This window comes from Acomys minous, assembly GCF_964271855.1.
Source record: "Acomys minous genome assembly, chromosome: 17".
NCBI classification, from domain to species: domain Eukaryota; kingdom Metazoa; phylum Chordata; class Mammalia; order Rodentia; family Muridae; genus Acomys; species Acomys minous.
The window spans coordinates 8194699-8210869 of record NC_140500.1 but is presented as its reverse complement, the minus strand read 5'-3'; the positions used below and the strand labels follow the sequence as shown (position 1 = coordinate 8210869).

The 16171-nt window shown below is 41.9% G+C and overlaps 1 protein-coding gene across 1 annotated transcript in view; it reads right to left on the bottom strand.

Annotated features, from left to right (window-relative positions):
* LOC311588532 (solute carrier organic anion transporter family member 1A5-like) overlaps positions 1–13668 on the bottom strand; it is a 73095-nt gene extending 59427 nt beyond the window's left edge. Inside the window, exon 1 of the mRNA XM_084766271.1 lies at positions 13650–13668. The gene's annotated coding sequence lies outside the window, so the exon portion shown is untranslated. The remainder of the gene's footprint in view (positions 1–13649) is intronic.
* Positions 13669–16171: the final 2503 nt, after the last annotated feature.

Here is a 16171-nt window from a genome sequence, read left to right as displayed (position 1 = left end):
CATTCATTCCACAAATATTTGTTAAGGCTTTACTAAATTCCCTGCACAATAGCAGGTGTTAGGGATCAGAAGATGAATAGCTTGTTCTTGCTTTCACGAGGTCTCAGAAGCTGTTGGGAGAGGCAGATCATTAAGTGGTCATTGGAAGCTATTGCCATTATAGTCAATTTCAGGGGGTCCGGGAAGAATTAATGAAAACCATTCTCATGCCTGTAATAACCAGTGCCTTCTGGATGCCGTTATAATAGTTTAACAACCTGTACTTTAAATAAGCACAAGTCTGAAGATCTGATTGCAGGCTGTCTGCGTGCTTAGAGACGTACATAAACGAACAGCGTCTGTCTCAAAGCACAGAGAAGAAAACTAGAGCTCAGAACAGACAGCAGAAGACTTTAACGTGGAAAACAGTCACGAAGGCAAAAGAAGAGTTAGAAAGCCAAACTGGGAAGCAGGTTAACAGTTGTATTAGGAAGGGAAAGGGCTGAGATGCACAGGCTGCAGTCTTCAAGGACATAAAGCCTCCATTGGAAGCTAGAATGGCCCTGGTATTCCCCCTCCCCTTCCATCTCCACCATCCTAAGGTCACACAAACCTTTCCCAGTAACACAACCTAACAGGGTCTGGTGAACAGGGAACCTGGGCACTTTAGTCTGCAGATGCCAGCCTATGAAACACCAGCTTATTTCCAGCTCAAAATGGTATTTTGGACTCCATGTGTGACATGTGCTTTTCAGTTGAGTGACTAACACATAAGAAATGTGTAAAAGAGTCTTTGGTCCTGAGGAACTGCTGCAACATTGGAAAGACGCAGCTCTGATATCATTTGGTTACATGTTATTTTGATAAAACTGGACACCATAGGAAATTACAGATAATACACAATAAACATATGCTTCACATATTTTAAACATTATTCTGGGGACTTTAGGTCACACCAGGGCTTTCAATTCTCCTAAAGCTCTACGGCATACGTTCTGTCACCCAACTTTAAAGATACAGGACTTAAAGCATAGAGGGTGTGGGCCACTGTCTAGTGTCACATAGGTCACAAGTGGCAAAGCCTGTATTTGACCCTAGAGATTCAACTGCGGAAGTCAGGTCTTTCTGGGTGCATGTGTCTAAGTGGTAAGATGGTTTCTTTTGAATGGCTTTACAAACTAATATGTTTTACTTCTCCTTTGTTTATTCCTAAGCCATTTTCTATAAGTGTCATTGTAAATTATATTTCAGTTAAATATGTTTTGAAACCGGCAGAGTGGGAATCCTCCCTCCCTGCCGTGGGCCTTACAACGCCCACCTCTGTCACCTTTGAGGTGGTCATGGAGCATGGCAGTCAGGTGACAGGTTAGCCTTTCTTCTTATAAGGTCATGTCCAGCAAGAACCTGAAATTCCTCTTCATGAATATAAGGCATTCCTAGAACCTTGGCCCTGTGCAGTGATGAGCACTTATCATGAAAGCCTCTCCAAAGGTGTAAACAGCCTTTGTCCTTTCTCCTTAATTAAATGAGCTGCCTCATTAAGCCTATCTCCTGAGGTGTCTGTTTCTTGTGCACTCACTACCACCTGAGGTCTCCATCCCCTGGATCTTCCTGCCTTGCTCCCTCTCCCAGGGTGCACTGGTTGTGGGATGTTATCAAAGTTATGGGTGGCAAAGCAGGGCTAGGAATGACACATGTTCCTGGAATTAACTCTTTAATATTAAGAGGAATATCATCCATTTCTGAGCCAGACTAATGGCAAATCTTAATACTTTTTCATTGTTATCTAAGTATCCTTTTTTTACTCAGGGCGTCTCTCTCTCTCTCTCTCTCTCTCTCTCTCTCTCTCTCTCTCTCTCTCTCTGTCTCTCTCTCTCTGTCTCTGTCTCTCTGTCTCTGTCTCTGTCTCTCTCTCTCTGTCTCTCTCTCTCTCTTTCCTCTCTCTCTCTCTCTCTCTCTCTCTCTCTCTCATGTGCATATGTGTGTTTGTTTGCACATAGACATGCACACATACAAATGCACACACGTACTCATTTACACAGGTGCACATGTAGAGGTCAGTGGAGAACCTCAGGTATTGGCCCTCACCTTTCACTTGATGGATACAGGGTCTCTTTGTTGCTCTATATCCAGGATAGCTGCCTGAGAAACTCTCAGGATTCTCCTGTCTCTGCCTCCCACCTCTCAGTGGGAGTACTAAGATTACAGACACAGTCAGCTCTACTTGGTTTATGGGGATTTGAACTTAGATCTGGATTCTTTCATAGTAAGTGTTCTACCCACTAAGCAAGAGTACGCATCCTCCCTCCTTGCCCTGCCACAGTTTCCTATCTCAGAGCTTCCTGCATCATAGGTTCATGTGCGGTAATGAAAAGCACTTCATCAGAGCTGCCTTTCCTCTGGAAAATGGTGTTTCTTTTGCTAGAACACCATTACCAAAGGGTAGCCAGCCTCCAGAGTTCCACTGTGGGGGTCAGATGTGTTGACTCTCCTCCACTTTTTAACTACCATAGTTTTGAGATTCCTTAATGTATTCCCACCTTTGGGGTATTTCTACTCAGATGCCCCTGGTGATCATTTTCTCTGCTGTTAACATAAGAAATAGGTGTTTGGTAGAATCCAGTCCATCTGTTTCCATGTGATATGTGCATTTCATATCATGAAAGCATAACATGATTGTGCATACTGTTGACTATTTCTGTGATTTTTGGAGTCTTTCCTCATGTTTGATTACAAGACATTCAATCAGCTGCTGCAACCTTCTCATTTCAATGCATAATTGCCACATGTTTGAAGTCTAGAATCTGAATTCGTTGTTCCTTTTGAAGCCACCCCAAAACCAGAACACACATTGCCCTGCCTTACATGACCTCAGAGGCACAAAGTTTAAATAAAAATTTAACCAGTGACCTCAGTGCACCCAACTCTTTCGGAATCTTAAACTTTACAAAAGGGATTGACCCTAATGATTTAATCACTCTCTCTTTTCACTACAGTAGTCCATGCACACAGAGGCCTGCTATAGCACCCCACCACACACATTAAAAACTAAAATTCCTTCCAGGCATGGTGGCACATGCATTTAATCCCAGACCTCTGGAGGCAGAGGCAAGTACATCTCTGTGAGTTCAAGGCCAGCCGGGTCTACGCAGTGAGTCCAGGACAGCCAAGACTACACAAAGAAACCCTGTCTGAAAAAAAAAAAACCAACCAATGAACCCAAGAGCCAACCAACTAACCAACCAAACATACAAACTAAAATTCCCATTGCTTCCGGCTGGTACATATTTTCACTCTCTAGCTGCTGTCTGCCCTCTCTACCTATCCACTACACCACTCTGCCACAGACGGCTTTTTTTTCAACACAGAATTTTTATAAAGAGCTCTATCATAGGGCTATTTTAGACACCAGTGTTATCCTGTATTCTTTTAATTTTGATATATCAAAACACTGATGACTAAAATCTGAGATTTAACATTCATTCAGCACCAAATACATTCTCTCCTATTTATATTAAAATTATGTTCATTATTCTATTAATCTCTCTTATAGGTGTTTGGATGAAGAATTTATTACGATTTATTTGTAGTGTGCACATACATGTATGTGTATGCTGCATATATGTTATGGCATGCATGTGTAAGTCTGAGGACAAGTTGCAGGAATCATGTTTCTCCTTCCATCATGAAGATTCTGGGCATATGATTCAGGTCCTCACACTTGTCAGCAAGTGACTTTTACCCACTGAGCTGCCTCACAGGTCCCTTAAAGGGTTTGTAATGTTGTCAAGACCCAGTCCACTCTCAGCATTGTATTTAGGTGATTATCCATAGTCTCTGAATAAGAAGCAATGTCTCAGCCTTGTCTTGGGAAGAGGAAGATCATTGAAAGAGAACGTCATGGATTGGAGGGATGACTCATTGGCTAAGAGCATTTGCTGCTTTTCTAAGAGCACACATCGGGACCACCTCTGACTCCAGCTTCAGGGAAACCAGCACCCTTTTCTAGCTTTCTTTGGCATCAACACACATGTGACAGACACTTGCATACAGATGTAAATTTTAATTAAAATTTTCTATGAATGTGAGCTTCTCAAAATACCTGTTAATTCAAATCTGCCTAAAATCCTTTTGAGAAAAGGTTCTAATCGCATAGCTTGTATGTAAATACTCCTGGAATGATATGGTGCCTCCTGAAAATGCTAAGACTCCTGATGTCCATTTGTCCCAGTAGTGGTAAGGTGAACTTTGGCGCGTATGTATCTTCTAATTCTCTTAGTTTGCCCATTTGTTTCATGGATGGTTGTGTGGCGTTAAATAGATCACACAGTCTCTTTAATATTATTATCTCACTAGTTTTTTCATCTGCTGCCACATCAAAATTCAATTATTTGTGCTAGGATAAGGCTCTCCTTATGTTCCAATATTGATTAATTTAAGTCAGTGTGAACCTCCAGATTTTTAATCACAGTCGTTTACAATCTACTCCCTTGATTATTGCATTGGTTACTTATTCCACTTCTGAAATAAAATATCTGACAGAAGCAATATGAGGAAGAAATTATTTGACTCACACCTTGAGGGTGTAGTCCATCCATCATGGCAATGGTGGGGGCAATTAGAGGACTGACAGGTGGCTGGTGGCATGGCATCCACTGTGAGGAAGCAGAAGGAGATGAATGCTGTTGCTCAGCTCACTTTCTCCTCTTTACTTAGCCTGGGGATCTATAGCCCAAAGGATGGAGCCACCCATATCCTCCCTACCTTAGTCAAACTTTCAGGATATGCCCCATAAAAACATGTGTATATGGTGAGTGTAAATACAGTCAAGTTGGTAATGATATGTGCATTTCATATCATGAAAGCATAACATGATTGTGCATACTGTTGACTATTCTTATGATTTTTGGCGTCTTTCCTCGTGTTTGAGTATAAGACATTCAATAAGCTGATGAAACAGTCTCATTTCAATGCATAATTTCCACATGTTTGAAGTCTAGAATCTGAATTCATTGTTCCTTCAGAAGCCACCCCAAAACCAGAACCCACATTGCCCTGCCTTACGTGACCTCAGAGGCACAAAGTTTAAAGTAAAAATTTAACCAGTGACCTCAGTGCACCAACTCTTTTGGAACATTAAACTTTACAAAGGCCTGATAGGTCAAAAGGGATTGACCCTAATGGTTTAATCACTTTCTCTGTCCCAATCACCACTGTTGGACTCTCCCCCATGTCCATGAAGCCAAATACCCCAGCTTTATCTAGGATTGTCCATCCCTAGTCCTAGCTCCCTCTTATACCAGTAGTCCAGGGACACATTCAGTTTCCTTGATCTGAGATTTATCCCCAACCTCTATTGGTTGAGCATGTGTTCACTAAGCTGGACACTCCAGCTTCACTCAAGAGCTCCACCAGAAGTCACCAAGCCACCAGACCCTCCAGCATTGAATAGGAACATCTGGGGACAACAAGATGGCCAGCAGACAGCATAAGAACACAGACAAGAGCCAAGACCAGCAGAAGACAAGGATCCTACCACAGCAATCCCTTGGTATCGTAACATAAATGAAGTACAAGAGAGTGACCTCACATCCAATCTTAGAGACCTTTAAAGAGGACATTAATAAATCTCTTAAAGAAATACAGGAAAATACAATCAAATAGGTAGAGGCCTTTACAGAAGAAATGGATAAATCTCTTAAGGAAATATGGGAAAATAAACTAAATAGGTGAAGGAAATGAGTAAAACTGTTCAAGATTTGAAAATTAAAGTAGAAGAAATAATGAAAACACAAACTAAGGGAATCAGAGAAATGAAAAACCTAGGGAAAATAAAACAGGAACAACCAATGTAAGTTCACCAACAGATTGAAAGAGATGGAAGAAAGAATCTCAAGCATAGAAGACACAATAGAATAAATTGATTCATCAGTCAAAGAAAATATTAATTCTATAAAATTCTTGACATAAAACATCAAGGATATCTGAAATATCATGAAAAGACTTGAGTTAAGAATAATAGGAATTGAAGGTAAAGAGTCCTAGCTCCAAGGACCAGAAAACACTTTCAACAAAATAATATAAGAAAATTTCCCTAACCTGAGGAAAGAAATGCCATTTGATATACAAGAAGCTTGGAGAATACAAATTAGATTGGCCAGAAAAGAAAATCTTCCCATCACATGGTAATCAAAACACTAAATCTATAGAGCAAAGAAAGAATGTTAAAAGCTGGAGGGAAAAATACTGAGTGACATACAAAGGCAGACCTATCAAAATTACACCTACATATTAAGAAAAAATATTTACCAAGCCCACCTCTGACAGATGGATAATATCCAAAATATACAAAGAATGCAGGAAATTAAACACAAATAAACAAAATAACCCAATTAAAAATGAGTTACACAACTAAACAGAAAATTCTCAGCAAAGGAAGCTCACGTGGCCAAGAAACACATAAAGAAATGTTCAATGTCTTTGATCATCAGGGAAATGCAAATGTAAATGACTCTGAGATTCCATCTTACACCTTTTCAGAAAATTGGAAATAGATCTACCCAGCTATACCACTCCTGGGTGTATACCCAGAAATGTTCCACCTTATCACAAGGACATTTGGCCAACTATGTTCATTGCAGCCTTATTTGTAATAGCCAGAAACTGGAAACAACCTATATGTTCCTCTACCAAAGAATGGATAAAGAAAATGTGGTACATTTACACTATAGAATACTACTCAGCTATTAAAAACAAGGAAATCATGAAATGTGAAGGCAAACATATGAAACTACAAAAGATCATCCTGAGTGAGGTAACCTAGACCCAGAAAGACACACATGGTATGTACTCACTTATAAGCAGATATTAGCCACAAAGTACAGGATAATCATACTACAATCCATAGACCCAAAGAGGCCAAGGAGAGACTAATAGAAGATGCTTGAATCTCACTCAGAACAGGAAATACAATAGACATCTATAGATAGAGAGAACTAGGCAGGAGATGGGCTGGAGAGAATAACAGGAGTAGGGATCAGGTGGGAAGAGAAAGGAGGAGAGCACATGAGAACTGGGAGAGAGAACAGAAATCTTTGAGGGGGATCTCTGGGAGAAGGGGTCTCTTGGGAGTCTATGATGGTGACCCTAGCTGAGACTCCAAGCAGTGGGTGTTAAGTAGCATAAAGTTAGCACCTCCTGTAATCAGGTGGGACTCTCAGCAGAAGGAGGGGGACACCAACCCACACATAAAACCTTTGGCCCAAAATATGTCTTGTCTTCAAGAAGTGTAGGGGTAAATGGGTAAATATGGAACAGAAATTAAGAGAATTTCAAACCAGTGACTGGCCCATCTTGAAATCCACCCACGGGAGAGAGCAGATCGCTGTCACTACTAATGATATTCTGCTATGCTAGCAGACAGACACGAGCCTAGCATAACTGTCTTCTGAGAGGCTCCATCTGACAGATGATGGAGACAAATGCAGAGACCCAAGGCCAAGGAATGTGCTGAGATCAGGGTGTGTTGTAGAAGAGTAGGCAAAGGATAGAGGGAGTTGGAGAGGTCAAGGGCACCATAAGAAGACTTACAGAATATCTAACCTAAGGCAACAGGTGCTCACAGAAACTGAACCACTAACAAAAGAACTTGCATGGACCGAACCTAGACCCTCTATACATATGGAGCAAATGTTCAGCTTGGGCATCATGTGGGTCCCCTAATGATAGGCATAGGAGCTGTCTCTGAATCTGCTGCCTACCACTGGGTCAGTTTCCCCTAGTTGGGCTGCCTTGTCACTTCCCAGTTGGAGAGTGTGTTTTGTCCTGCAGTGACTTGAGGTACCCGGGTGGATTGGTACCAACTGGGGGCCTCTCCTTCTATGAGAGGAAGAAGAGGGGGAAAATGAAAGGAGGGGTATGTGGGCAGGACTGGGAGGAGGGGAGGGAGTGGTCTGGGAACAGGATGAAAAGTGATTAAATAAATAAATAAATGGAGGGGGAGGCAAAACCAAAACAAACAAACAAACAAACAAACAAACAAAAATCCCATGGCACTGTCCTTCCATTTAGTAGAAACAAAGACTCTTACATCCTCCTTTATCTCTTAAACACCCATTATCTGGAGTACCACAGCTGGCTAGAGGCCAGGTCAGCTCTCCAGTTCTCCTGCCTTCAGGGAATGATCTCCCAAGATGCCCAGGTGAGGGGTATACAGCTTTCAGATATCAACATTTGGCATCCAAGGCCAGGGATGTCTGCCCCGGCCTGAGGGGTCTTCAAATGGAACCTGGGAAGGGGATGCAGGACTGGAAAAGAGACAGGACAGGGAGCCACGAAGAAATAAATGAGGGCAAGTCTGGATTCTGATCAAACTCCCTTTATTGAAAAATTTCACAGGGGCTTTATAGGGTCTCAGAGAGGCAAGGGCAGGGTTGCTATGGAAACTCAATGGCAGCTATTCTGCTCTCTAGCCTGGTAGTAAAAACTTCGATAAGGGAGTAAACTTTGAGAGAATGGAGCTGTAGAGATGACAAGCAAGTGGATTCCTAGGAGCTAATGGAGATGTTCTGCTGTATATCTCAGTAGTAAAAACTTCAAGGATAGGGAGATAGGTTCTGAGGAATGCAGCTGCAGAGATAAGGTAAACAAGTGGCTTCCCTCGACCTGGACTGGGTGGTGTGGCCTCGGGCTGACCCTTAGCTTGCTACGGGCCAAACAGGTATAGAAAATGGAGCCAACAGGCAAGGTGGAGTTGCCTATGTTTTAGGCCAAGAACCACTAAGGGTGGCCCCTTGCAGATATCCATCTGGTCTTTGGTGGTGACAGACCTCTGCTGCTGCAGGGCCATGGATCCAGACATGGCCCCTGGTGATAGCACAGGCCAGGGCGCTACCATGGTCCCAGGTGGCATCACCAGCCACTCACATCAGGTTGTTCCTCACTCCCCTAGTGTCTCCAGTTCTGCCTCTCTTACCTGTGCACTCATTCTGTTTCTGTTTATCTTCCATTTCTCTACCACTTGCTTGCTCCTTTTAGTTGGGGTACAGAGCGTCTGGGCTTATCTCAGGAGTAGTCTTATGAGTGAGGCTATAAGCTCGCTCCCACTCATGCATTATGCTGCCTGGCAGGGGTCATCTCAGACATGGCCTGCCCAGCCAGGCCTGTGCAGTGCTGTACTGGTGGTCATCTCAGCCTAGATCACTATCCAGACCCAACAGCACTAGTCTGGTGGCCATCCTGCATTCCCTCCAGGCCAGCTCGAGTGGCCCCTTACAATGCTCCTCTGGCTCAGGCTCCCTCCCTCCCAAGGCCCTGAGTCCCAGATGGTGGTCTTTTAGTCTCCACCTTCACACCTATTCTGGGAGCCCATCCAGGACTGCCTGGCTTCAGACTGGTGGTCATCTCATGCTAGCACCCTGTCCAGGACCCCTGCCACTGGACTGGAGGACATCCCAGGCTCGCTGTTTTAAGGGAATGTTAGGCTACTAATCAATCAGAGGTTCATAGGTCAGAACACTGAGCTTAGACATAACTTCTTTCCTTTCCACCACCAACCGACACACATGGGACACAGCAGCCATGCTTGAAATGCCTCTAGGACAGGTAGTGTTCCTTTATGAAAATCTATAATGAAACAGAACAAGCTGAGCAAGGGAAAATACAAAATGTACAATTTGAGGAGAAAAGGGGCACCAGGCAGTGGTTTGAGGTTAACTCCTGTGTTCAAGAAGAAAAACAGAGTAAAGAAAAGCCTGACATTAAGTTGAATAAAGGGAGTTGTTACTTCAGGGCAAGACCCTGCTCAACTAATCTTCCAACTTATGAAATTAATGAGCAGCGTAGGTCCAGGCACAGTGGTACATGCCTTCAATCTCAGCACTCTGGAGGCTATGTCTGCAGGATCTTTATGAATTCCAGGCCAATCTGGCCTACAAAATGAATTCAAGGACAGCCAGGGATACACAGAGAAACTCTGTCTGAAAAACAAAGCCAAACAAAACAAGAAGAACTGATTTTTAATTTTTCATTATGTGTATATGTGCGTATCTGAATGAGGGGTGTGAGCTCACAGAGCCCAAAGGTGTCAAATCTGCTGGATCTGGGGTTACAAGTAGTTGTGAACTTCCCAACATAGGGTTGGAAGCTGATCTGGGATCCTCTGGGAGAACAGTAAGTGCTCTTAATCACCGAAGTCATCTCTCTAGCCACCCTGCAAGCTGTATCATATAAGGAAATAGACACAAGTTAAAATATAAACTGCAACCTTTCTGAGTGCATCTAATCTTTGAGTTCTCAACACATTAGCTGTATCACCGGAAGTGTTTTGAGTCCTACAACCAAAGAAAGAATGATGGTGCTAACTGGCTATGGCCAAAGGCTTCGTTTCTCCAAGTTTTTGCAAAAGTCCCTTAATTATGACTCATTACTACTGGTTACAATAATCAGGTGATGTGTTACATTTATAACCAAGCAGGCCATAATCATAAATTTGTGGATGCACATATGTTTTTGCTTTTATCTCCAAAACGACTAAAAGGGTTTTGATTAGACAACATAACAAGTAGATGAAATTTATTAAAATTTCTTTTATTTGAAATCCTGTTGGACCCAGCAGGATGCAGTTACTGTTTTCCTTTCCTCTGGATGACAGTGTTTGTCTACGTGGCACAATTTTAAGTAAACCAACTCCAAAACACCAATTGTGGGTGGCTCAAATTTCTCATGCTTCTCTGTAAGGGAGCATTACACTGAGGACTTTTTTTTTTTTTTAATTTAAAATGTACTTTAGGATATGAGGGTGACCTGGCTGTGAAATCTGTCATACCATTTATCACCAGGGTTAATCTAGCTGATCTGGCTGGCTATGCAGGTATCTTTTTCACTAATTCAGTTCAGAAATCCCTGCCTAGGAATGGTCATACCCACAGTGAACTGGGTTTCCAACATTGACAAGCCTGAAATAATATCCCAAAGACATGTCCACAGTCCAACCCAATGTAAACAATTTCTCATTAACACTTGCTTTCCAGCTGTATGGATGTGTTGCAGGATATTTGATCCCATTGTGATCCATGAGATTGTGAAACGTAAAAACCTGTCTTTTGTTTGGTGTGATTGAGCCCTAACACACACACATTTAATCCACGAGCTTTTGGTACACAGGATTTAATAAAGTTAACCCTAGGTCAAGAGGTGGAGCAAAAATCAGCTGACAGGGGTTAAAGAATAGGAGAGACTATGAGTTACAGAGTATTTAAGAAATAGAAGGAGATTTTAACTCTTGAGTTTTTCAACTCCTTGGCCTTTGGCTTTTGGGGCTTTCTGAGTTTTGAGCTAGCAAGACTTTGGCCCTGGGTTTTTGGCCTTTTTCTCCTGGCCTGTCATCTGAGCTAGTGAGCCTTTCAGGCCTTTTCCATCGGGACATGAGCTGAGTAGGAAGGTCAGCTGGGTTCTTTCTCTCCCTTTCTGAGCTAGCAGGTTTTCACCCAGCATTTGGCTCCTGAATTTTTATTTGTAAAATAGAATGATTGAGATTTTCTTTTAAAACAACATAGGTAAGTTACAGACCATCCCAACTACATAGTAAGACTGTCAAAAAGCAACCCAGAGGGGTGTGTGTGTGGAGGAACAAAGGAGGAAAACAACAACAACAACAACAGAAGTGAGATGGATCAAACTTATTCTTTGCCCAAGTAGTAACACCCTTTGACTCTGATAAAATTACTTCTGAACACTGAGAATTGGTTTTTCTATAACTAAATTCATGTATTTTCAAGGTTTAGATAAATATCACTCAGTGAATGACTAATGGAATAAAATATTATGTTCACTGCCTTTGAGAAACTTCCATACATCAATACGACTGAAAGAAGCATAGTTGCACAGCTTTCCCTACCACCCTGTAGATCTCCAGCAGATCTGAGCATCGCAGGGGCCTGAGACACAGTGACACTCCACCTGACCCACAGTCCTTCTGTTTGCAAGGTGAGCACATTGCCAGCTGAGCTTCCTCCCCAGATGCGGAGAGGTCAGAATGAATGCAGTGAACACTCACTGTCCTTATTAGAAAATGGAAAATAGTCTAACAACGTCTTATTCTTTCTTTACCTGTATTTATATTACTTTCTTATGGAAATGTAGAAATAAGTCATTATAACAGAGTCAAAGCCATATTCATGAAAGTCAATACTTCTGAAACTATTGTGGGTGTTGAATTCAAATACTAAGTGAGCATACGAAGTAACTTCATTTAGCACCAAGATTTACAGACTATAGACCAAGAGCACACAGAGGTGAGATATTTTTAGGGCATTTTAAAAGTACACCCACACAGAGATGGAAAATTTCCTCTGAGTATTCCATAGAATTATGTCAAATACTGTTTAAGAGTTTTATATAACTATTTAATCACATAAAGAAACCTTCTTTGAGGGCTGGAGAGATGTCTCAGAGGTTAAGACCACTGACTGCTCTTCCAAAGGTCATGAGTTCAATTCCGAGCAACCACATGTTGGCTCACAACCATCTATAACGAGATTTGTATACATAATAAATAAATCTTTTTTAAAAAAAAGAAACCTTCTTTGTCAAGGAGTATACAACCTACACATACATGTATATATATGCACACATATATATACACATACATATACCTATGTATACATATACATATGTACACACATATATGTATGTATATGTGAGTTTTTCCAGCATATATATGTGCTGTGTGCATGTAATGTCCATAGTGGCCAGAAGAGAGCACTGATTCCCCTGGAACTGGAGTTATAGATCATTGTAAGCTACCATGTAGTGCTGGGACCCAAACCTTGATCCTCTGGAAAAGTGCCTTTAGAAAAGCCAGTGCTCCTTGGATGGAGATGCCTGGTGGCACTCAGAGGAAGGATAATAGGTCACCAAGGAGAGACTAGATACCCTATGAGCATATACAGGGGGAGGAAGTCCCCCTCAGACACAGACATAGGGGAGGGGAGTAGGGGGGAAGTGGGAGGAAGGGAGGAATGGGAGGATACAAGGGATGGGCTAACAACTGAGATGTAATATGAATAAATTAATTTTTAAAAAAGTGTGCACCACCAAAAAAAAAAAAAAAAAAAAAAAGAAAGAAAAGAAAAAAGAAAAAAAAGAAAAAAGAAAAAAGAAAAGCCAGTGCTCTTAAGTGCTGATCCATCTATTTAGCCTTGGCCTTGACCTTATGACCATCCTGCCTCCTCCTATTGAGTGTTTAAATGGCAGGTGTACACCCCTACACCTAATTTTATATTTTGTTAGAGCAAATCCAGGACTTCCTTCATGCTAGTCAAACACTCTACCAACTAGTCCCCAGCCCCAAGCTTTTGTCTGGATTCCTTAAGCACAAGTCTGACACCTGTTACCAGTGTCTTTCAAACTGCAGGAGACACATAAGCACTTAGAGTAAACTTCTCAAAGTCATGCTTACTGGGCTTGAATTCAGGAGAATGAATGCTGCCACTGCCTCATGGAAAGGGGAGCAGGACACACAGCCCAACTATCACTAAACATTCCCATCTCTTTAAAGACAAGGATCTTCATTCATTCATTCATTCATTCATTCATTCATTCATTCATTCATTCATAATGTTTCTATGCAAAGTCCAAAGACAATTTGTAGGAATCAGTTCTTTTCTTACACAATGTGGGTCCCAGGGATTGAAGTCAGATCCTCAAGCTCATCAGCAAAATGGCTTTTCCAGTTGTCATTTAAACAGCCCCAGAAAACCGATTCTTTTCCACTTGCTTTGTAAGTCCACTTACAGAACCTTACAGTCTAACTAAGATATGTAACTATTTAGGACTCACGATGTTTCTGACAGAGGTATTAGTAAGTAATCTTAAATTGCCCACATTTTAGACATCATGTTTGTCTGTCTTGCCAGTCTCCTCTTGCATAATTTCTTCTCCCACGTTTCAGATGAAAGGCTTACTTACCTGTCACCTCCCCTGAATGTTTATTCATTCCTTCCCCTTCATCAAAGCATTAACTCGGCTTCTTCCCTAGGGAGCAGCCCATGAGCCAGGCTTCCTGTTAGTGTTCTATGTAGTAGGGGCCAAATATTTTGGCTTTGTAGATAATGTTCCTACAGGGGATTCCATTGCATTCTTAAAAGCAAACTATCTATGGTTATAAAAGAAAAGCAAATGTTCTCAAAAAGCCATTGAAGTGGCAACACCCTAAGCCTTAGGAAAGCTGTTTCCTTTGTTTAAGATTGGTAACTATTGCTCAAAGAATAATAAGCTCTCTAATTTTATTAAGTACTCTTGAATGAAAGAAATTTCTAATCAATCTAGATAGAAAATTCTCTTAAAGACGTTTTTCAATCTGTCTTGAATCTGTGATGAAGCATCTCAGAGACTTCCAAAGTAAAAAAAAAACAAAACAAACAAAAACACAGTTGTCAGAGGTGAGTATACCTTCTTGACTTATGAGGGAACGTGGACGTCCCCCATTAGACTACACTGTACTAATTATTTGGTTGGAGTTGATATGATCTAAGTGGGAGAAATGTAATCAATAATCCTTTCATAAGTATAGATAATATATTTTAAAATATGTATGAGAAATCATCAAAAAGAGTTATTCTTGTAACCAAATAACAAACTTCTTGGAAGGGAAGTAGGCTCCCCTGGAACAGTATTGGAAATGCCCAATAGTAGCCCAAAGTAGATTTATTACACAAGAGGGGTAAGTAAGAGTGGGGAGCAGTGTCTGCAAAGGCAGCAGCAAGCAAGAAGAGCAAGAGAGGAAAAGAGTGTGTTCCTGCAGGACTGATTTTTAGGGAGAAAAGGGGGGAGTCTGTCACCATTGAAGAGTATAAAGGTGGCCTCTGTGGTGTTGAGTAAGGGAGACATGTGTAATGGCAAGAGGTGAAGGATCTTGAAAGGAGGAGGTTTAGTCTGCGGAGGCAGCAGAGAGACAGCCAGCCTCGGACCTGGGCCTTGAGGAGTTGTGGAGCTCATCTTTTCTTGTGGGGATGGAGTTTTGGCAACTGTGCCAGACGTCCCACTGGGCATAAAATCTCAGGTTTTCCAGTCCAGCCACTGTATTGTAAAGGATATCCGAGGGTCCAGTCCTGCCACATAGGCTCTGAGCCCTCAGGTTTGTCCTGCCTTCTAGTCAACACAGAGAGGGAAAGGATCCCAAGATTTGAGGGTAAAAACCTGGGGATTACACGTTTTAGGGACCTCACAATCTAAATTACCAGTGAGTTCTCTCTTGATATAAAGGTCATGGTCTATTTTCCATCCTGGTGCTCCGATTTCACATCCCCAGTAGTGACACTTATAATCTTTTGGGGACTGGGTGCAAGTGGACCAAGCTGCAGCTGTGCAAGCACAGTATTTATTGCTCCCTGAGAGTTTTTCTTCATCTACATTATTAACTTGACAACCAGTACCCACTTCTGGAACTTGATAGTAAATATTGCCAAGCTGTTATGCCCTGGGAGTTAAGGAGCACAGCGGGGAGTTTCCAGGTCTGGCTTTAACTTACATACATCTGTTATTATTTCTGGAGGCTGAGAACAGTCATCGTAAGAAAGATCTGTTATGATTTTTACCTTCCCTCGTGTCTGACAATCTTCATAGCCAGGTTTTCAGTCTGGAGGCCTCAGGACTATGTATAACTGTACTTTCAAGAAGTGTCAAAAGGAAAATAAAGTAAAACAAGGCAAGTTTTCAGCCACAAGTCTTAGCTTTAATGCATCCCATGGATGTAGCCAGACTGTCCATTGCCAATCTGGGTCCTGGTACTTCTTGGGAGTGAATTTTAGGTGGGAATGGTGAATCCAAGCTCAGAGCCTGTTGACCTTTACAACTGTGGGTGTGGTCAGGATTGTGATGTAAGGTCCTTTCCAGTGGGGAATTAAGCAGGGCCTCTGGTGTCTTTTGACCAGGACTAGGTCACTAAGTTGGAACTAATGGGGGTTGAACAGAGGAAGCTCATATAGGTGTTATCCATACTGGTGGAGACTGGTTTGGACCTTTGAGATGCCTGGATTGACTTTAGAACAGCACGGTTAGAAATCTGAGAGACCTTATCACTGTTGGAGTCCTGAACTGAGGAATTTCTATGAATCTTTTTACTACTGATTTTACTTCTTCACTAGACATGTTTCAGTCTATCCAGAGAATGTATCTGTAAACACTAGGAGAT